Source organism: Epargyreus clarus, unplaced genomic scaffold (genome assembly GCF_041222505.1).
Source record: "Epargyreus clarus isolate Ecla_fem2 unplaced genomic scaffold, WU_Ecla_fem_2.2 ptg000010l, whole genome shotgun sequence".
In the NCBI taxonomy this organism is placed as follows: domain Eukaryota; kingdom Metazoa; phylum Arthropoda; class Insecta; order Lepidoptera; family Hesperiidae; genus Epargyreus; species Epargyreus clarus.
In genome coordinates this window covers 12,449,728-12,466,133 of record NW_027332218.1, presented here as the reverse complement: position 1 = coordinate 12,466,133, position 16,406 = coordinate 12,449,728, and the positions used below count along the sequence as shown (strand labels likewise).

The window sequence follows — 16,406 nt, the reverse complement described above, 5'->3', positions numbered from 1 at the left end:
TTCGTCCACAATGAAAAACAAAATAGAAAATATTTCTTTGTGTTAAGAATTACTTTGATACTTATTACTTATTACTATTATTACTGGCATATTATGCACTTTTCTATTTAGTTAAAAACATTGGATGACTTCAAGTTCTTTTTTCTGAAAACTATATTAAAAATAACCGAATATATTATTATTAAAATATTTAATAAAAAATCTACATTGAGGAATACAATGTTTCTCAATTCACATATACTATTTGTTTATTATTGTTAACAATTTTCATTAAAACGTACGATTTGTCATTATTTCTTAATTTTCCATTACATATTGACATTTATTTTACCATCATACTGTTACTTTGTTCGTTATTGATTCCAGAATTACATATAACGAGAACTTAAAACTCAACAGTTTTCGATAACTCAGACTGAAAAAAGCTCTCGAAAGCCCTAAAAGCTGCACTAGAGACAAAAGGGTAACAGAATAAAGATTTCCTGCTTTTTCAGTGACAATCAGGTCATCAAAGCGCCCAACCCCACCCAACGAGTAACAGGTAACGCTGGGGTCTTTCAGTGTGGCCGAAGCCGCCCTACCGAGCGGTCGTTTCAGAAACCACCCTTGAATGTTTCTAAACCTTTCACTGTGAATCTACCTACGAGCGATCAACAATTTAAGGTAAGATTTTCTTACTTACTAAAAATTTTCTGTGTAACTTATTTTATAGGGATCAACAATGAATGTCATTGAAAATAAATTAAGTTGATTGGTGGTAATAACAGCGGTATATAATTATTTTTTAATCGGGTAAAAGCCGCAGTTCCCGACAACAAAGGAAATCCAAACTGTTGCGCGTTCAACAAGTAAACAGCCGATGTTTTTCGCTATAGGTAAAGATAAAAATTAAATAAAATGTAGGTTATTTACTAAGATTATGTGCAAATTGTTATATTGTTATTATTATGTATGTACCCCGCGGCGAAACGCGTGACACCTACCCCTCTTGGACCCATTTGCACGGTTTTGCATTTTTGTTCATTTAAATGTATTTTTTATTTCAAAATCATTTACTTTTACGATTACTATCGGATAAAATCGTTAAAGGCGGTTCGGAGATAAAATAACCAGAAAAAAATATAGATTCCGGTTTTAACCTTGTTAAAATTATAACTTTATTTATTTGTACATGTGATATTTTTTGTAATCTCCTGTTCAAGCGATAATGATACATACCCGTTATAAATACTCAACCTATCGAAGTTTTGATTACCAAATATCGAAATAAACAATGTCTAGTAAGCAGACCTTGTCAAATGACGAACTTTGGTAATGAAAATAATGGATAAATTATTGATAACGTTAGGGTGATAATGGTATATCTGTGAACAAAGTCTAGTAAGCACAAATTGTCAAACGGTTAATGATATATCTGTGTAACCAAGATAAAAATTGTTCAAAGAAATTTCAAAATTCTACACTATTTATTTTTTATAAAACTCACCGTAAAAGTGACATGTGAAAAATGTAAAAAAAATACGGAAAGTTTATTACCAACCTGCTGATGGTATCAACGCAATATTTCTTTTTGCCGCGCAACGTTACACCATTATTCTTTCGTTGGGAATAAAAGTATGTGTTTTCTACTTAACCTTTATTTAAATATTCGAGTGATACGGTGAATAAGTGGAAGAAAAATATAGCGTAGGGACTTTTATGAGTAATGCGAATTTAATGGTGATTAGAAAAAACTATAAAGTTATTTTTAAGATCAGTTCAGCTAATAGCGATATTTAGGGATATTTGTTTTTTTTAAAGATTAATATCGTTATAAGTGTAATATCCTAAAGACGTGCTCGAGCCCAGTTAATAGAACGCTATGTGGCTCGCCTCCGGTGGCACCACCGCCACACCTATTTCTGCTTATTAGGTAATCTGCTTGTTATGCTTATACGAGACGTTCTAACGTAGTCCTCTGAGGTTAAAATGGATCCGTGGGCAACCTCAAATGGGAATCTAATCTCATGTGGGTTGATTATAGATGTCCATGGGCGGCAGTAGCCACTTGCCATCAGGTGGACTGGATACTCGTTCCTCCTTTAATATTATATATAAAGAACAATAGGATTGCTTGCTTTTCATTTAACGATTTTTCATAGAATGCATATCAAATAAATAAAAAAGCCGATTTACCAAGTATAGCTTAAGTACTGCATAAATTTCTCTTAAAAAGGCACCCTTACTCCTCAATAATTTTAACAAAGTACAATAAAACATTTTTTGCATTTTGGTAAAAGAGTAGATGCTGGCTGACTTACATATGAGGCGACTCTCTTAGTCCTCAGACCAAAACATCTTATTTCTAACTAGGGAGTGATCCTTAGTTTGAATAGCAACAAAGGATGTTTCCCTTATCTTTAGTAATTTAAAAAAAAAATCAAGATGAAAATTCCTTTGGACTAATCCCAACGGACAAGTCGAGGTCCGACATAGCCAAAATTCGTGACCAAATTTACTAAAAGTAAAAAAATTCCCAACGTTATGAAAAAAAATATTTTTGTCATTTATATTATTTGCCTAAATGTCGGGTACATAAAAATAAAGTAGTAACAGAATAATCTCGCAGAATCCTAACATTTGTTCGTTTATCTTTAACGTGTACATTGTACAGTAACAATACATTCATTACACTAATTAGAGAACATACGAGATATGAAAGTAATTAATTATTTTTACCCAATTTAATAAAATGAACACCGAATTACACACAACAACCAATTCTAACTAAGCACAACTTGAAAATTTTAAACTTATATATGAAATACGCTATGAATGTATTTTTTTAAATTTTACCCCTGAGGGGCTCAATTTTTAAATTGCAAACTCATTTCAGTCCCATCGAATAATTAAAAATAAAAGAACAGTTTACATACGATGTTTGACCTCAATCCTATGTACATTGTACATGAATAAGAGCACACATAAGTACCTACATTTATTCTAGTTAAACAGAAATGTTACGCAAGATACTTCAATTACACTGATTAGAGACATGTTCCTCCTACGTACACGAAATATTATGATACAGTTTTATTGGTATACAACTTCAGGATAATAATATATTTTTGCTAACAAAATAAAAAAGCTGCTGTCTTCTGGTTTCAAAAGTGTGTTGAAATAGAAACAGGAGTCTTTTCAATTTAATTCTCAACGCATTAATTAGCAACGTATCTGAGATTATAGATGTCCATGAAATAAACTATTTGATTTGATTTGATTTGATGCGCAGCAGTAGCCACTTTCAACTTTTGCTATTTCTCTAGTTTTGTTTATAATATAGGAGTAGCAGACGAGCATGCAGTCCATCTGATGGTACTCTACTGCCGCCCATGGACGTTTTTTTTTATAATGTAGGAGTAGCAGACGAGCATGCAGTCCACCTGATGGTAAGTGGCTACTGCCGCTCGTGGACATCTGTAATCAACCCCAGATAGGGTTAGATATTCCTGCCTGAGGTCGGCCACAGATGCGCCAGTACCCCTGAGGACTAAGCTGAAACGCCTCGGAAAATATGTACGGAAAGTATGTCTCCCTTACCACACCTTTCAAAACGGAACACAGCAGCGCCTGCTGTTATTAGGCAGAAATTGGTGTAGCGGTGGTTCCGCCAGAGTTGAACCACAAAGGGTTCTACCACCTTTGCTTCGTTTGCTAATTCGGTATAAAAATACACATTTTTAAACAAAGCATTTCAACTTAGTCTTCATAAGTAACAATAAATCAGCGAACAACCCGAGATAGAACCATAACTATTTTTTGTGATCATAAAATAATAGTCAAAATCTTGTTTTCCAAACATGTTATTTACATCACAAATAAATCTAACACCAAATCGAGTTACGCAAATTTATTCGCCTTCAATTTACCTTTTACCTGAAAATCGGAAAACATACAAAGAATTCCCATTAGCAATTCCTAGACGGAATTTTCGCCAACTGGCGATGCGGTAACGAACCTGCGCATATTTAATGGCTGTTGGCTGAAGGTGTATTGGATTTGGCTTGGAAACTTATCTTCAAGTCTTGTTTAAATCTTAATATTTATAAACATACGATATGTGTTATTGTCTTTGAAGATAAGCTACAAGTTTATCAAAGCGCTTAACCGATATCAATTATTCTTTTTTTGTGAAATATGTTTAGATTTTGAAGCGAAATATGATTAGATTTTAAGGTCACGGTAAGCTCTGTAAGGTCTGAATATAATAGGATTAGAGTTTCTTATTTAATGTTAATGAGCACGAATAAATATTTTTTTGCTATAATAGAATAAAATAATTTATTTGCATAGAATAGGTACATAATCAGGTGTTACAAAATTTAGGTTCGCTTATTCTGCTAACAATACAGTAGCGTGCTAATTAAATAGCTTAGTTTAACCCCAGAGGGGACAAAACTTATATTTCACGAAACAAAACCAAATTTGGAACCCACAATAAAGAAGCTCTTTTTACAAGAACATGAACGCTGTAGGTAAAATAAAAAATCAACCGAAAAGCCTACTAAGGGAAATCCCAATTCTACCGCACTGTACTTAACCGCAAAGCAATTATAGTGGGAGACACTACAGATGGATACAATTGGGATTCAGTTAACTGTGTTGCGGTTAATGCCAGCGCCACTGCCGACACTGCAGCAATGAGCTGAGTTGTGGTAGTTTATCAAGTATCAGGTCAAATGTTTGACTAAATTCTGATTGAGATTTAAAAAATGAAACTCTGATTTGAGTCTATCTGATAGATACCTAGATAGAGTTGAGGTCGGTGAAAAGTTTGAGTCTTATCTGACTTCGGTTACTTCTGTAGACAATTTGACCTCATGGAACAAAGTTGAAACGTCATTTGTAATCATATGTAGCATATATGATGAAAAATCTACTTTTTCTGGAATTACATTTATTTAATAAATATTTTTTTCTATAAAATTTTGTGCGGACCGCGATGGTCATTTCATTTATCAAAACGGACTCCGAAAATGGAATTGGCACCCCTGACATATACCTTCAAACTAGTACTTGTATATAGCATCGCTTATCTGTCATCATCAACCCATTACTGTACCATTGCTGGGCACGGGTCTCCTCTCATAATGAGAAGGATAAGGCCATAGTCCAGCGCGCTGGCCAAGTTGGTAGACTTCACATACCTTTTTTTTTTATAAATCTCTCAGTATACAGGTTTCCTCACGATGTTTGTATGTATAATAAGTATATTAATAAACAAAAATAGGTATAACCACGAAAGATTCTACTATATTTTCGAATGACTACCCTTTAAATCGCCTTTCGCTACATAACAGTACCCGTATATAAGTATGTTAACCTTATAAATGACCTATAACATTGTATTAACCCTTTCACTGCGGATCACCCAGAATAGGCCCGATGCAAAATACTAGATAAAAATAATTTTCGGTCATGCGGAATAATTTTCCTGGACATTTTTAGGGGTATGCCAAAGATAAATATAGTTTTCGAGTTGTTGACGAAAATATAAATAAATTGTATAAAAATATCGCCACAATTTTAGGCCACCACTGTACGCACCTCTGATTTTTGAAAGATTTCATTAGAAATTAATTACCAGTTTCTACCATCAAATGTGTTCCATCATACAGACAGTGTACATACCCTAGGGTTTTTAAACAAAGCTCAAAAATGTATGAAGTCTTCCAATCAGCACTTGCACAGTACGGTAAATTATGGCCTAAGCTTAGAGAAGAGGCCTTTGTTCAGAATTGAGACAGTAATGGGTAGACGCCGTTATGGCAGGCCTTGGCCTTAGCTTAGAGAAGAGACTTGTGTCCAGAATAGGATCGCGACGGCAGGCCTCTTTTGGTAGATGACCGCCAACGACCCATCGTAAAATTTACTGATATTTTACTGCCGTGAACGTGTTAACCGTTAGTAACTCAGCCGTAAACAAGCGGGTCCTCAAGAATCGATACCCTCGCGTGAGTGCCTCTCATTTGCATGCAGACACTGGATGAGACCTGCTTTTGTTGTGAGGAAGTGGAAATATATTATGCTGTTCAGTCACTGTATTTGATGATAAATTATGGTTTAAAACAGATGTATCCACATATACTTACTAAGGCAGTAAAATTAAACTTTAACCGTTCTTTTGGCTTTGTGACAGCCGGTTAATTAAAATGTACAAAGTAGGAAGCGACACGCTTTTTTAATAGAAGATGAGCATTTTTTTTATAATATGAGAGTAGCAGAACATGCAGTCCACCTGATGGTAAGTTGCTACTGCCGCCCATGGACATCTGTTATCAACCCCAAATAGGATTACATATTCCTACCTAGAGTCGGTCACAGGTGCTCCGCTACCCCTGAGGACTAAGCTGGAACGCCTCGGAAAAGTATGTTTCCCTTACCACACCCTTCAAACCAGAGTAATTAACCGGAATAATTTATCTCAAAACTGCTGTTATGAGGCAGAAATTAGTGTGGCGGTGGTGCTACCGGAGTCGAACCACTAAGGGTTCTACCATCTTCAAGACTACTTAACTTCAGCTACTACTTGATTATAGGATTATGCATTGACGATTTTGAGGTCTAACACACTATAAGGTATAAGTAGCTCATTATACCTACTATACCATTGGTGTTTCTGTCTTATCATTCCTTCGTTGCCTTATAATGTGTAAGTCAGTCGGTTAATGACAGTAATTTCGCAATTGCTATCATAAGCATCAAATTTACTATTTTATATAACTACTTATTTTTATAATGCCTACTACATAACTACAACAATTTTATAACTGTGTAGTTTGGCGAATGACGTGGCAAACCAAATAAACACAATTTTAACACACAAATTAACAATTTCCAGCTACGAGTTGATCGATGGAGCTTTGATATCATAGCAGCGTGTCCCCACAATGAATAATGCATAACGCACTAATTAATTTGACGAGCACGTGATATTGCCGTACATAATACATGTAGGTAATAATGTGCATAAAGTAATATTGTAATTAACATATTTCCATAATTATAATAAACATATTGATACTATATTTTTAATTTATTTACAACATTAAATTTATTTTATTTACAATATTTGTTAAGATAATTATTGCTGCCTTTAGGTATTTTAGTGTCTATAGTATATTTATAGTATCTATAGTAGTCCTTTAAGTAATTAGGTAACTTTGACTTCAAAAAATAGCGAAACAGACAGACAGACTGGAGGTTTTGAATATGGTAGAACCCTTTGTGGTTCGACTCCGGCGGCACCACCGCCACACCTATTTCTGCCTAATAACAGCAGTGTTAAGCGTTGCTGTGTTCCGTTTTGAAGGGTGTGGTAAGGGAGACATACTTTTTCGAGGGGTTCCAGCTTAGTCCTCAGGAGTAGCGGCGCATCTGGCTGACCTCAAGTAGGAATATCTAATCCCATCTGGGGTTGTTTACAAATGTCCATGGGCGGCAGTAGCCACTTACCATCAGGTGGACTGCATGCTCGTCTGCTACTCGTATACTATAAAAAAGACTGATGAATAGAAAACAAACAAAAACATATAACAAATAGACAAAGAAATAAAAAAGACAGAATAAAACAGACAAACAATCAAGCAAACAAACAGATAAAAAGACGACACGTAGACACATCCCAAGACAAAATTAAAAAACGGAAATATGAAAAGTACCAATATACGCTACAATTTTATACATTTGTAACCATAAAGTATAGTGTATTACCTGAAACTTGGCCGTCTATAAAATTGGTTAACTGAGTGAGTAGGGGTAAAGAGGGTTAACTCAAGAAGGGTGACATTCCTACGATCGATTTTTATTATACCCATTTGTAGGTAGATTTAGGGAGAATTCATAAAGGGATCCTTTCAAAGGTGAAGGTTAAGCCTCGCTATTTTAAACTGTTCTTAGGTTCATACCTACTCCACTTTTCATATATACTTTTTTTTTGTAAGCTTTCAGAAACTCGTTTGCGTTAAGAACATTCTGCTCCTCATAACGGTACTAATACTGCTAAAGGTATTAGAACTTTTTACCCGATTGTGGAGGGTAATGTTCTTCGAACATATGTATGTATGTCTCTTTGTCTGATGACCTGTATCTTTCACGGATTTTAAAAAGTGAGGCGTCGATGTATTCTTCAAAATTGTGGGAGTGGCATAGGCCATATTTTTAAGCCGTCGGGTTTTTTTTATATAATAATTCTCGAGTTATAAGTATTTTTAAAAATACTTCAAGTGACAATCTAAATATATATAACTCAAAGGTGACTGACTGACATAGTGATCTATCAACGCAAAGCCCAAACCACTGAATAGATCGGGGTGAAATTTGGCATGCAGGTAGATGTTATGACGTAGGCATCCGCTAAGAAAGGATTTTGATCAATTCTACCCCCAAGGGGATAAAATAGGGGATGAAAATATTACTTCGTAACGCGGGCTCGTCAACAATAAAATTAGATTAATCATCATCGTGATTAATCTAATACTATTATTTAAAATTATTCTTAGTAATCTTACATTAATCTGTGTTAATTCCACAAATAATTCAAATAATGCTGGTGTCACAAGCGAATTTATTTAAATTAAACTAGCCGTTCAAATCTGTCAAAAGATTGAAGATTAGAAGTTTTATTTATCGCTTTGTTTAACCACAAGAGATAAACGATTTTCTAGTTTGACAAAAAATGGTTATGGTAATGTAGACAAACTTTCCCGAAGCATTCCAGCTTGGTACTCAGAGAGTAGCCGCTCTTGTGTGGCCGACCTCAGGTGGGAATCTTTATCTTATCTAGGGTTGATTATAAGTGTCCATGGGCGGCAGTAGCCACTTACCATCAACAAGTTAAAAAGCGCTCTTCCGAACTAGTTCGTTCGCGATCTTCACAAGACTAATAGTGACACAAAAGCCAATAACCAAATGAATCTTCATTGTATCGTTATTCCTCGGTGGTGGTGAAACAAATCCTTTAATCCGGACTTTAGTGAAATCCGCGGATATCCGTGTATTTTATTCGGAGCTATAAATTCGGTTAATCTTGACGGAGTGACGGGAAAATCGATTTTCCGATTAACAAGGAAATGTTTTAGCGTATTTTACAAGTCATACAGTGTGTATCGGTAATTTCTTACACATTCGTCTACGTAAATATTTTGATACCCCAGAGGACTAAACTGGAACGCCACGGATTAGTATTCCTCCCTTACAACACCAAGCAAACCCGAACACAACAGCGCTTAACACTGCCGTTATTAGAACCACAAAGGGTTCCACAAGAAGTACCTTAAAGTTATCGAAGGACGAGAAATATTCCTAAATATTAGTGAGTAACTAACTTAGTAATAGTAATAATAGTAGTAATAATAATAATAGCAATCATCATAGTTTAGATGATGTTTATACAAATTTTAAATATAAAAATTGATAACTGTTCTTTTACTTCAAGTACGGAATCCTTCATGTGTGATCCGACTTGCACTTAACACTCTTTTCTCAATGCAAATTTCTTTGATTGAAGGGTGAATGTTCATTTCTGGTCTGAGGTTTCCGGGTCACCGCTAAACGCAGGACATAATTAATTGACTTCAAGTCATTTACAACAATTTTCTTTTGTTCTGCCATGACAAAACACTTTTCTTACAAATGTTTTTGTAATTTGTTTTTAATTAGTCCGTGGCTACTTTAATTTTTGTTCTTTGTTTTCGGCTACAACTTTTTCTTTGTCTAAATTGTAATAGGCGTTGTAAATTAATTATAAAGTTTTTGAGTGGCGTAGGGTGTAAATATCTTTTTTGTTTTTGTAGAAGCTATTGTTAAAATACTTTTGGTTATTCCATTTAGTGATTATTTTTAAAAATGGAGTTGACGATAATTTCCTTAAATTAAATTGTATACCTGCCATACTTTTTATTGGACTATATATAATATAGGGGAAGCAGAAAATGTAAAAATAGCTACTGTAAATACATTTATCATCGCGTGCGTTCTCTTACACATTACATTTGTGTTTTAACATATTTCATTATTCTAGTACTCGTTTTTCTCTACTCAATTAATTGTTTTTAAGCGGTCTAGTTTTTCGTGTTTTTAATTTTTTGTTTTTTATTAAAGATAAAGATAAATATTTCTTCTATTTCGTAAAAGTAACGATTTTTCCGTGGAACGTGTTTTACACAAAGTAGGGGTCTTAAAGGTAAGCAAGTTACTCTCGAATGAAAAACACACTTACGGTAATGGAAACGTGACGAAACGTCGCTTCCCGGAATTTTCTGAACCAATAAAGTTTTCGTCGAAATTAGATACCTTGTCTACCATCCACTTTGTCTCTGTTTTAGTTAGTTTATAAGCACTAGGCTTTACCTGCTTTGTGTATCGAAATAAGGTTCCGTATTACCCTTAAATTAAATTTACTTAATAAAGTAATTTTCGATAGATTAAGAATTAATAATGGGCGTGTATCTACATACACATACGTGGCTAGGCACGGGGCCGTGGCAGAAAAAATATATTTTTCAATACCTACAATATAGAAATTCCAATAAATGTTTTATTTGCTTAGTGACGTCATTCTAAATTACTTACCATTACAATACTTACCATGAGTTTTTACGTTTTGACAAATATTTTGTTTTTGACAAATATGACTGTTTTGGTATTTATTTACGTATTTGCCCATACAATTTCCAATCAGCACCCCTAGCGGATTGTATCAGAACTATAGTGTCAGTAACGTAACATTAAATGTCTAAATTGACAAAATCGCGCTTTATATTTTATCTCTTTTTTGCGAACATATTAGGTAAACAAAAAGGACTTGAGCACTTACTTATTATTACGTTTACTCAGTCTACTAAGCAAACGGAACAGAATAATGGATTGAGTAAACGTACCGTAAAATTGTGGGATGTTTTGAAAACTCATGGTAAGGGTAAAGCGGACGCCACAAGATGGTGGACCATGAAGTTTTTGAGAATAATATAATAAAATTGTTTAATATGAATTTTCTTTTCTAGATAATATAATATAGTATTTGTAGTGTCTGATAAAACAAGTATTAAAATGTAAGCAAACAAACGTCTATATTTAAACCATTGTAGACGACCAAATTAACCCTACATCTGTATACTTAGTACGAGTTTTCTCAAAACAACCCACATTTTTACGTTCTATTTGCTCAATACATTCTGTAACCGTAAAAAATGGGTAGGTACTTCGACCTTTATTGTGATAAAACGACTGACTGTAGCCTTTTCTTAAAATAAATCACACCAATCCATCACCCTTGAACAAATATATTATTATAATGTCGCGTAGAATCCAACTTCGCAAAAATGTCGCGTCTTAGCGCCAACAGAACTATAAATCTTCATTTTCTTACTAAAACTGTTATGTATTTCGGGAATGTGTTGTATGTGGCTTTTGTGCCTTCAATATTAACCTTGTTTTCCTTCTAACCAAAAGCCTTACGCGTAAGTAATTCAAAGTCAAGATGACTGAACATTAGATGAATGGAAATAAACATTGGTATAATATAAAAACTGAAGCTTTTAAAGTACTTATATTATTTTGACTTTACAGCATAGAAACGGTTCTAGACTTTTTTTATAATATAAGAATAGCATACGAGCATGCAGTCCACCTGATGGTAAGTGGCTACTGCCGCCCATGGACATCTGTAATCAACCCCAGATAGGATTAGATATTTGTAACTGAAGTCGGCCACAGATGCGCCGTTACCCCTGAGGACTAAGCTGGAACGCCTCGGAAAAGTCTGCCTCCCTTACCACACCCTTCAAACCGGAACACACCAGCGCCTAACACTGCTGTTATTAGGTAGAAATAGGTGTGGCGGTGGTGACGCCGGAGTCGAACCACAAAGGGTTCTACCACCTTCGAAATAATGATGACAATGACTAATTTGTGTTTAGACCCAGAAAACGCATTTTCGTATGTGTAATTATGTATGCATGTTCAATTTAAAATTTAATTAATACCAATTGAAACCATTTATACATCATAACTATTTATTAAATATAAATTAGTACATAGATATGTTATGTAATGACGATGAATTATTCACTTATGAAAATGATGCAAATAAACTGCACTAAAATGCAGTAATTGTACATCCGCAATTTCTAACCAAAATCCGTAAGTCCGTTTTAAAATTCCTCTCAAAAATGTTCTCGAAATATATGTAATTATGTATATGCTTCTATATAAATCTCTGGAACTTTCGACACCAACCGGCACGGGTCGATACGAGACAATACGAAATATGAGCGTGTTGTATTTATACCCCGCCCGCACGAGTTGAATATTTGATGTGATCTAATACTGGAGCCAGATCGATGAAGCACGCTAGGTCATGCTGTGAAATTCTATACTGATGAATAGACTTGACTCGTATTCAAATAATACACTAAAATGTTTATTAATCACACTTTATCGTACTTGGCCTAAACTACTACTTAATAATATTTTATGCACTATTTCTTATGAAATTTATAAAGAAATACACTGCTGTTCATGGACATCAGGAGTTAACCCTAGATAAGATTAGATTTCTACCTGAGTTCTGTCTCAGATGCGCCGCGTCCTGTTATGACTAAGCTACAACGTTAAATCCAGAAAGCTTCGGAAGATTATGTTTCCCTTACTACACCCTAGCGAAGAGTCAGAACTAGAACACAATACACACAATACACAATTTGAAGGTGGTAGAACCCTTTGTGGTTCAACTCCGGCAGCACCACCGCCACACCTATTTCTACCTAATAACAGCAGTGTTCCGGTTTGAAGGGTGTGGTAAGGGAGACAGACTTTTCCGAGGCGTTCCAGCTTAGTCCTCAGGGGTAGCGGCGCATCTGTGGCCGACCTCGGGTAGGAATATCTAATCCTATCTGGGGTTGATTACAGATGTCCATGGGCGGCAGTAGCCACTTACTATCAGGTGGACTGCATGCTCGTCTGCTACTCTTATATTATAAATAAAAAATAAAAATACAATAGCGCTGAACACTACTGATGGTATGCAGGAGAATAGGTGTGACGATTGTAACGGCAGAGTCGAACCACAAAGGGTTCCATATAAGGGTCATTCTTTAGATCACCGTCGACCACATAGTGCTACGTCACTCTTGCCATGAATCCGCGACGACCCGCGTGGCGGAGCGGTCACCATACCGGTCTGACGCGCAAAGGGTCCCGGGTTCGATCCCCGGTCAGACAGATATCTTAATGATGAATTTAGATTTCTGTTTCTGGGTCTGGGTGTTTGTGTATTCGTCTATGTGTGTGTCCATGGCACCCACGGCACAGGGAATCCTAGTGTGGGGCTGTGAGTGTAAAAAGCGTTTGTTTGTTTGTTATAATCGGTATCTTTAAAGGTGTGTTGCGACTTCTCATTTTGCAACTCATTAATGTAGCATATATTGCCAATGGCTTCACATGACCGACATGCATCATTGGAAGAGCATTAGTACGGAGTGACTGTCCGTGATCATCCGCCTTCGTGGAAAATCGATAAATCTACGAACCGTGGATAGCAATCATTACGAATAACAGATAGTTTCCTTATCCAGTTTACAAAAATATCTAGTACAAAGTTTACGAAACCTTTTTGCTCTACCAATACTAGGTGTATTGGTAGAGCAAAAAGGTCAGGTGCCAATCAATCACTTAGCCGAGACGGTGCCGCTAATCAAGCCGTCAATTTCAATTTGACAATATACTTTATTTATTATTCATCCCACGGTCCGTTATATTATTATAGATGAAGGCCAGCTGGTCCAGAAGACCAGCTCACACCTGCACACGGTTTTTATAATATAGGAGTAGCAGATGAGTATGCAGCATAACTGATGGCAAGATGGCTACTGCTGACCATGGACATCTGTAATCAATCACAGATAAGATTATCTCAGGATAGGACTCTAGTTCTCAGTTCTCAGTTCTGTTGCCGACTCAGGTCGGCTACAGATGCGCTATCACTAAGAACGAAGTTACAATACCTTGGAAAAGTATATTGTCTCCCATCGAACCAGTATACAACAACACTTTCTTTTTATAATAATAATATAGGAGTAGTAGATGAGCGTCAGTCCATCTGATGGTAAGTGTTTTTTGCTGACCATGGACATCTGTAATCAAACACAGATAAGGTTAGAATCCTATCTCAGGTCGGCTATGCGCTATCACTGAGAACTTAGCTAGAGTATGTCTCCCTTCGAACCAGTACCCAACAGCATTTAACACTAGCGGTATTAGAAAATAATGGGTGTGGCGATGGCAACGTCGGAATAGTCTAGATCTAGGTCACAACATATATTGTAGGTACAACGTTTTCGAAAGCTTTACCATTACGCCTTGTCAGCTGCCAATCAATCACTAAGGCGAGACGGTGTCGCTAATCAAGCCGTCAATTTCAATTTGGAGTATTATTTTTATATTTGTATTTCAATACTTTGTTTATAAAACACAAAAATTGGTTCAGTTGGCTTGTTACTAAGACATTTATTTTGAAGTTCAGTTGTTATTCAAGACTCATGTGAGAAACTGAGAAAATGCTAGGAAGTTCTTCATTCTTCAGGACTTATACGAATATTAAATTGTAGAGTAGGAGAAGGAGACGCAGTGGACTATAACTTTTTAATTTAAGTTTTTATGTAAGAAAAATAGGAGTATGCAGCACACCAGCATAGCCATCAAGTGTTAAGTGACAATTGCTGCCCTTTGAAGTCTGTAACTACCTTCAAAAGAACCAGAACCTACCAGAAATTCAGCACAGATGCGTTGCTACCCTCGAGGATAAAAATTCCTAAGATACCTTCCAAACATCCAAAATCGAACACAACCGCGCTTCAATACTCGTATAAGACAAAAATAAAGGTTATAACCTTCTACAGCAGTATAACCTTCACTTACAACGTAATTATGTATTACATATTTATTTATCTAAAACCAATATTTGTTCACTCACGTAACATAATTTTCTAATTACACTGCCAATGCTTACCTAATTTGCCAATTTATGCTCCATTTAATTCAGCCCCGAGTTATTCCCAAGGGCTACAGTTTTCAGACAACCTAACAATTTGTATTAGTCAATATGTACAGTCAGCTTCGTTAGTAGATGAACAGATCGAAATCCCAAAAATATCTATACACCCAATCGTTCCTAAATAGCTCTAAGTACACCCTTATTACGTAGTATTTTAATTAGATGAACATTAATGCGTCAAAAGTAGCTGAACACCGTATGTGCGAAATGGCTAACGTCACTAACATGATACGTTACTATTCAGATACTTTTCACTTTATAATGTTCATCTAATTTTGAAACTTTACGATGTTCCTCCAATTATGTCAGAAATGTTTAGCTACTTAGGAAAGCTTGAGTGTATAGGTGTTCAGTATTTAGAACTGGTCCAAATACTGATGATAAATAAAAGGAGTAAATTCAAAATTTAAAAGGTTGACGTTTCTGTCATAACACACATTGTACAAAAGTCGGTATTCGGATTTCGTCATGGGACATATATAATTATATGTAGTATATTACGGCGGTCCTGGGGACCTATTTGGGAGTCGCGAGTGTGTGTGCATCACTGACGACCGGTCGCCGAAGGGAGTACCGCACCACTCTACGGTATTTATACATTTATTCTCCTACACTATCGTCACTAGCGCACAAGGATTCCAAATTATATTTCGGATCAACCAGCGACCTAAAACTCTACAATATGTATATTTGAAACCGTAATCTGTTCATCTACTTTTGGAGCTGACTGTACCGTTGACGTAGCATTACTAAGCTGAAGTTAGAAACTTTGTTTTAGTTTCGCTTATTCATCAGTATTCGTAAATCATTCATCAGTGTTCATCATGTTATTCATAAATCATAAATATTTATCAGTATTGTTGGTTACTTCATATCCAAGTGAAGTAAGTTTATTTTGTACAAAAGTTGGCTAAAGTTGTAAGCTTGTTTGTTATCTTTTAACTTGGATGAATATTAGAATAACAAGATATTATTCAAGAGTAACACTAAAATGTAATAGAATATTTTGTAAAATGTGTAAAGGTGATATTAGATCAATACTTTAGTATTGATCTTGTTGTTCATAGATGCTTAATTTGTAATAGGTATTAAAATTTAGCGTTGTTTCACATGGTATTTAATTTACAGGAAAATTAAATTTACTTAAAATTATTATTCTCATTAAAGAACATGTTATTCACAAATGAAATAAATACAGAGTAATAAAGTAGTTGGTCGTCAACTTTTGAAGCCTCTATTAAGCTCGAATCTTCAGATAAGAATCTTCATATAAAAACCAAGCCAATGGTTCCAGTATGAATTTTTGAATAATATA

The 16,406-nt window shown here is 35.3% G+C and overlaps 1 protein-coding gene across 1 annotated transcript in view; it reads left to right on the top strand.

The window, feature by feature from the left end:
* Window positions 1-524: 524 nt before the first annotated feature.
* Window positions 525-16,406, top strand: part of LOC140745565 (IDLSRF-like peptide) — a 105,216-nt gene continuing 89,334 nt past the window's right edge. The window contains exon 1 of the mRNA XM_073077502.1: window positions 525-663. The gene's annotated coding sequence lies outside the window, so the exon portion shown is untranslated. The remainder of the gene's footprint in view (window positions 664-16,406) is intronic.